At 48.4% G+C, this 7,505-nt stretch overlaps 1 pseudogene; it reads right to left on the bottom strand.

Annotated features, from left to right (window-relative positions):
* Positions 1-2,266: 2,266 nt before the first annotated feature.
* Positions 2,267-6,602, bottom strand: LOC112656232 (60S ribosomal protein L17-like; annotated as a pseudogene).
* Positions 6,603-7,505: the final 903 nt, after the last annotated feature.

Below are 7,505 nucleotides of genomic sequence, written 5' to 3'. Positions count from 1 at the left end.
TTCGAAAGCCCTTTTCTCCCTACTTCCTATGGGTCACATAAGTGATTGGGATCCTTATGGACTCCCTGGCCATCACTTGAAAAAGAACTATTGCAGAATGATATGATTTTTGAGTTCAAAAACATGTTAATGAGGGGCAACCCCAGTGGCTCAGTGGTGGAGCGACTTCCTTCAGCTCCAGGGCGTGATCCCGGGGTCCCTGCGTGGAGCCTGCTTCTCCCTCTACCTGTGTCTCTGCCTCTCTCAGGATTAAATCAATAAAATCTTTAAAAATATATATGCTAATGATCAGCAATTCAACACCATTTACTGAGCCCTCTCTAACCACAACCAATTGTTTTGCATTAAGCAACCCAACATTTGAGTATTGAAAATATTCTATTAAAAAAAAAAGAAAATATTCTATCGCTATAAGGTAAAGAGCAGCAGCACTGTCACGAGTTCGTCAAATCTCCCTTAATGGCACAAGGACGCCTGAAACGGCGAGATCTTAGGGGCAATGAGTTCCCAGGGTCCCCGGGCTCATAATCCATGTGATTATACGACGGCCACGTTAGGCCTAAAAGTAGGTTTTCTCCTAAAGTCTTATTGACTCTCAAACAGCTCCATCTCCACTGCTTAGTTAGAACTGGCCTCCTGTCAATCCCGCCCCCAAATTACCTGCATTGTTCTTTGCTGCCCTAAATCCTGGCTTTAGTCCTTTCTCATTAATAAAGGATCAATAGCTTTCTCAAATAAAAGTGGAAGATAAGTTGTGGAGAGAATGGGAAGCAGAATGAATAGAGTGTCGGGGATTATGGAACACCTGTGCGTCAAACACCAAGCGCCCAAAAAGGAAAATGGGAAACCCGGAGTTCTCCTGCCCCTTTGTCCCACTAGCCACGTTTCAAGCGTTTAATGGCCACATGTGACATGGGGCTACCTTACTGGACGGTACGGATCCAGGACATTTCCAGCATCTGAGAAATGCCTAATCTATGATGCTGCTCTGCTGTTTCTCTAGACCCGTGCTTGCAACTTCTCCTTTTTTTTTTTTTAAAGATTTTTTATATTTGAGAGAGAGGATGAGACGGTGCAAGCAGGGAGAGGGGCAGAGGAAGAGGGAGAAGCAGGCCCCTCGCTGAGCGGGGAGCCCCATGGGGGACCCCGAGATCACGACCCGAGCCGAAGGCAGGCGCTTCCCCGACAGAGCCGCCCAGGCGCCCCGAGGTGGCTAGAGGGTCCCCAGCTGCCTGCTGCACATTAAAAGCACCAGAAGCATCTGCAATGAATTACCTCGATCTCTGTGAAGGGGACCCAGGCATCGGCACTTTTGGGAGCTCCCCACATGAATCCAATGTGCAGCGGGTTTGGGAAGCAGTGGTGTGAGGCGGATCACTTGGAGGGCTGGTTGAAACAAAGATCGCTGCTCCCGCCCCTTTCAGTAGGTTTAGGATGGGGCCAGATCATTTGCTTTCCTAATAGATGCCCACTGGGGCCCGTGGGGCTGGTCTGCGGCTGTTCTGGGAGCCCCCGAGGTGAGGCTGGGGTGCCACCACGGGCCTTTCTGGGGAGCCCTCAGATGGAGGCACAGGCTCTGGAGCCCCAGGCCGGGCTGTCAGGGCAGGATCTGTGTCCTGACCCTACCCTACAGGCGGTCGGGGCGCGGCCTGGCGGGGGAGGCTCTGCTGGACGGCGCCTGGGCCTTTTGCTGCCAGCCAAGCCGACGGGGAAAGATGTCTGGTGCTTGCTGTAGAAATCACCTGTGGAGATACCGGCCGTGACGTCACCCACACGGCACAGGTGGCTCTCAGAGCGTGGTCCCCAGCTCCAGCATCAGCGGCCCCTGAGGCCTGTACGGGGTGTAAGTGCTCAGGCCCCGTCGCAGGTCTTGGGGCCCAGGGCGGCCGAGCCCAGCTGTACATTGTCCGGAGCCCCCCAGATGCTTCCCAGGCAGGCCCAGGCCTAAGAACCGCTGATGCGGGGGCTCCCGGGGGGCTCGGAGCCGCACGGCCCGGCTCAGATCCCCGCACCGCTGCTGCAAGGTGCTAGGTTCATTAGCTCAGGTCTGTCTCCCGGGAGGGAGCGTGAGGACGTAGCCACTCAAGGCTATTTGGTGCATTCAATGAGAAAAGCCTGGAAAGCTCCCTGGAGACTAGAGAACGTGGGTCGCGGTCGTAGAGGTCGTAGCAGCACCTGACTGACCGTGAACGCTGGTGTGAGAGCCAGGGCTTACCTGCGGCACGGGGGCTACTGTCCCCAAGCTGCCTTTGGGTGGAGGGGACTGTCATCTTGATGGTGGCACCGGGATACTCAGGCTCACGCCGCAGACTTTGTCATCGATTCCTGTGGCCCGGAAACCATCTAGCGTCTGAGGACAGCGAGGCCAACCTGATGGCCTGTCCGTAGGGTCTCTCTGGGCTCTATGGCCAGTTCCTGGGATGTGATGTGATCGCGAAGACAGAATCCGGAAGGACGTCTGGCCTGCGGACTCCACTGTCACCTGCCTCTGGGCCCGCCCCACGCCTCCCCGTGGGTTAGCTCTCAGTGCTCCGAGCTCATGGGCGAAGCTCGCTTGGGCCTGCCAAGGGACATCCTGTGATGGTCACCGGTTGGGCTGGGCGGCCTGCCCCTGAAGAACCGATGCCTTGTCATGCCCCTCTACCCTCACCCATCATGTACTCCCAGAGCCCCGGGGCCCAGCTCCTGGGGACCCGGGGAGCTGGTGGGGGTAGGGGGTGGAGCGGAGATTCCTCGTCTTCCCACCGATTGCCTTCTGTAAGGACAGCAAATAGGTTTGAGCTAAAACACCCTCCCCCCCCCGGCCACTTCCCTTCCTCTCCCTTTCTTCCATGTCCAGCTGTTCAGCGACCTGTCCCACTGCGGCACCTCGCTGCATGGCTTCTAAAGCCCCTGAAACCGCGCGCTCCTCTCCCCAGCGTTCCTGTGGCCTACGGCTCAGCCTGGGTTTTGGCGGAAAACCTTCAGCTCGAGTGAAGTAAGTACAGTGTCGTCTATTGTTTCTAGCGACCCAGACGGACAGGAATATTCCCCACCCCCCTCCTCTCCTCCTGCTTAGAAGAACCAAGATAATAAACTCTCCTTTTCAGGCCAGTGAGCAGGCAAATCGAACGCTCGCCTCTGCTCCTGGGAGTCTTGGTAATTCGTGTAGCTCAGCTCCATCCTCGGGCCTCCGTCTCTGCTGGTTCGAGTGCATCCCGAGTTCACCTCCTGAACCACACTGCACGCTCACCGCCACGTGACAGATTAGGATCACGGAATTTAGTTGGAATGTCAGAACTTGGGATCCCTGGTACAATCAACCAGGTCGTTGGTTCTCAGGCTTTGGTGTGAGTCACCTGGGAGGTCGTGAGAGCATGTTTTGCTGGGTCACACCCCCAAACGTCTTATTCTGTGGGTCTCAGCCAGTCGTTGAGAATTTGCATTTCTAACAAATGCCCAGAGCTGCCTGGTGGCATCTCCACCCCCACCTGCCCCCCACCACCGTCAAGGACAAGCGATCTGCTTCCATCCTCTTTCTTTAAAGAAGGAAAGTATTTCTAGCCCCATTTTGCAGATTAGACCGTGGGAGTTGAGGAATAAGCTCTCAGGGACAATTGAAACAGAATTTAGGAGAAAAGGAATTTTTAGGTCCAGGATTATCTGTTTGGGTTGGCTAGACAAACATCTGTGACGTCAGGGTCCTGGGTGAAGCTTCTAGGGCAAATAAAACCGCTGTGAAAACTTTGAGTTAACCGCAACCATGACGTAGCCACTGGGAGGCATGCAGTTGTTACTGAATTTCAAAACAAAACCAAAAACAAAAAACAAACACACACACAAAAAAAACAAAAACAAAAACAAAAACTCATTTGACGGTTTTGTTTTAAACTGTCTCCAAAAGGCTTTCATTGATAAGATTCCTTGTGAGAGTGCGCGTTCGTGGGGCCTGTGCAGGGAAACTACAGATCAGAGATGTTACGTAATATTCCTCTGAGCCACCCAGTACCTGACGTACTGAGGCAGAAAGACTACCCAGGCTTCTTGACTGCAGGAAACGGCGAGTCAAGGTGTAGACGATGTAGGCCAGAGGTGTAATTTCAGATTTCTAGTAGCCATGTTCAAAAAGGAAAAAGAGGGCAGCCCTGGGATCGAGTCCCACGTCGGGCTCCCTGCATGGAGCCTGCTTCTTCCTCTGCCTGTGTCTCTGCCTCTCTCTCTCGTCTATCTCTCTCTCTCTCTGTGTCTCTCATGAATAAATGAATAAAATCTTAAAAAAAAAAAAAGGAAAAAGAAACCAGGGCAATGAATTCAAGAGTATGTCTTACCTTAACCCAGTGTATCCAAAACATGTCCAAAACACGTAGCTCAGGATGTGGTCAGTGGGTCCTGGGTCACACAGCGCAGCTTGGGCCGTCCTGGCCGGAAACTCAGGTCAGAGAGGTCATTGCTCAAGGTCAAGCTTGGAAGGGTCAGTGACAGGTCTTATTTCTTTCTAAGTATTAACGACTACTATGGTACGCGGAAGCCTATCTGTGACTCCTTTGTCAGGTGGCTGCTGGTCTAGAACTCAAGACTGCTTGACTTCCAATGAAAGTGAATTAAAACGAAACGAAATTCAGGATGGAGCCCCCCCAGCACGCTAGCCAGGCTTGATGGGCCGCACGGCCTCGCGTGGCTGGCCTGCCTGTGCAACAGCCCGAGCCAAGAGCTCCTCGCACTGTTCTCCTCCAACGTCAAACGATATGGAGACACTTTGGGTTTCTCCCACTTAAGGCCCTAGTTCTGTCTCCCTCTACTTCCTATGGGAAAACCCTGGAGGACAGGGTTTTTTTTTTTTAAGATTTTATTTATTTATTCATGATAATACACACAGAGGGAGAGAGAGAGGCAGAGACACAGGAGGAGGGAGAAGCAGGCTCCTCGCAGGGAGCCCGATGTGGGACTCGATCCTGGATCCGGGGTCACAACCTGAGCCAAAGGCAGGTGCCCAATCGCTGAGCCACCCAGGCGCCCCAGGAGAGAGTTTGATATATGTTCTTGCACTTCCTGTCTACGTACTTGGTGCATATGAATATTCGTGCATATTACATATTACTTTCTGGTTGTTTATATGAACGAGCATTGTCCTTTCTGCATTTAGTAATGTGCCTTTATGCGCCTCGTATTTCCTGAGGGAATTCTTTTTCTTTTTCTTTTTCTTTTTCTTTTTCTTTTTCTTTTTCTTTTTCTTTTTCTTTTCTTTTTCTTTTTCTTTTCTTTTCTTCTTTTTCTTCTTTTCCTTTTTTTTTCTTTTCTTTCTCTTTCTCTTTCTTCCTTTTTCTTTCTTTTTCTTTCTTTTTCTTTTTCTTTTTCTCCTTTCTTTTTCTTTTTCTTTCTCTTCTTTTTCTTTTTCTTCTTTTTCTTTTTTTTATTGGAATTCAATTTGCCAACATATAGCATAACACCCAGTGTCCTGAGGGAATTCTGAATTTACACGTGTTTTGAATTTTGAATTTACACCAGCTGTTTTGTTTCACAGTATCCCTTATGCTTATGGTACACCTATTTTAAAAATACCTCTTTGTGCATGTAGTTTATTCACTGTATTTTGCTCTTGTGAGCAATGAAACGATGACTTTCATTTTGCATATCTTTTTTTTTTTTTTTTTTGCATCTGTGTAGTATTTCTTTTTAACAATTTTCCAAAGGTATATTCACTTCATCCAAGGGTATAAATGTTTTAAATTTTGGTAGGTATTTCTTTTTCTTTTATTTTTAATATTTTATTTATTTATTTATGAGAGACACAGACTGAGAGAGAGAGAGAGAGGCAGAGACCCAGGCAGAGGGAGAAGTAGGCTCCATGCAGAGAGCCCGACGTGGGACTCGATCCCGGGACCCCAGGATCGCACCCTGGACCGAAGGCAGGCGCTGAACCACTGAGCCACCCAGGGATCCCCTTGGTAGGTATTTCTGATCTGCCTTTCAAACGCCCCTCCCATTTGAAATGCCACCTTTATCTCAAACTGCATTTCCTTTTTTTTTTTTTTTAATTTTTATTTGCATTTATTCTATGTAGAATTTACTCCTGGGCAGGCCATAAGTTTTTGTTTCTTCGGTTTCTTCTGGGATATCTTTTTCTTCTGTGCAACCTCCTCTTCTGGTTTAGGAACAATCTGTTCTTTTTCAGTAAGAATCATCTCGATGTGGCAGGGAGAGCTCATGTATGGGTTAATCTGGCCATGAGTCCTGTAAGTTCCATGTCACATCTTGGGGGCTTTGTTCACCTGGATGTGCTCAATGACCAGAGAATCCACATCTAAACCCTTAAGTTCAGCATTACTGTCTGCATTTTTAAGCATGTGCAGTAAAAATTCAGCACTCCTCTTGGGCCACTGACCCCGTGTCCAGCCCCACTGTTTGGCCTGCGCACACCTACGAACTCCACCATTGTAGTGACGGAATTGCACATGCTGCTTCTGCAAAGTGACATCTTTCAGATACTTGGTGGCTTTTCGGATATGCATACCCTCCATGGCCTGGGCAGTTTCACACGTGTTCTTAAAGTGAACACGAAGATTTGAACCTCTCAACGTGCATGACTTTGTAGGGTTTTCTGGGTCCAGCAAATAGTGAAGCATTTCCAGAGGTCACCTCAGGCCGCTTGGGGGAAGAGTCAAACTGCATTTCCAATACAAGGGACCTGTGTCTTATGTTTTCTTCAGTGATCAATTTTTCTAGGCTTGTATAAATATTTTCTTAGTTACCAAGCATCATGGTTATTCTATTTTAATACCTGCTGGAGCAAGTCTGATGATTTAATCATTCATTCATTTAATGTTTTTGTTATTCCTGAACATTCTCTTTCTTTTTCCTTTTTTTTTTTAAGATTTTATTTATTTATTCATGAGAGACACACAGAGAGAGGCAGAGACCCAGGCAGAGGGAGAAGCAGGCTCCATGCGGGGAGCCCGACATGGGACTCGATCCCAGGACCCTGGGGTCACACCCTGGGCCAAAGGCAGACGCTCAACCACTAAGCCACCCAGGTGCCCCCTGTTCTCTCTTTCATATGAACTTTAGAACCAATAACTGCTTCTGCCAAAACTCACAGGCCACGTCCACCTGAAATATAATAATATATTCAGGAGCATTTGGACCTACAGTCTTTGAATTTGTCTGAAATCAAAGTATAATCTGCACTGGACAGTACATGGATTTGCTACCTAAGCAGACCTATTCCACTGAGAAAAAAATGACAAGGCATTGCTCAGTAATATACTTGCATATTTTGGGCAATTGTAAAATCTTTATTGAATGAGGAAGATCAGATGCTGCCGTTAGCTTTTAAATAATGTGTTTTAAGGATAAATGGCTTCCTGGCAATGATCGCTAACATTAGAATTTTGATTTATTATATTTCTGTACTGATTCATTTCCAAAATCATGTAACTCCAAAATTCTTTAACACAATTAAATCTATGTTTTAGGAGTCCCTTTCGGAAATAAGGCAAAGAGCATATTTCAATCACCTTTTTCTACTG

The sequence above is a fragment of the Canis lupus genome, chromosome 26 (genome assembly GCF_003254725.2).
Source record: "Canis lupus dingo isolate Sandy chromosome 26, ASM325472v2, whole genome shotgun sequence".
Lineage (NCBI taxonomy): Eukaryota > Metazoa > Chordata > Mammalia > Carnivora > Canidae > Canis > Canis lupus.
This window is presented reverse-complemented; position numbering and strand designations above follow the sequence as displayed.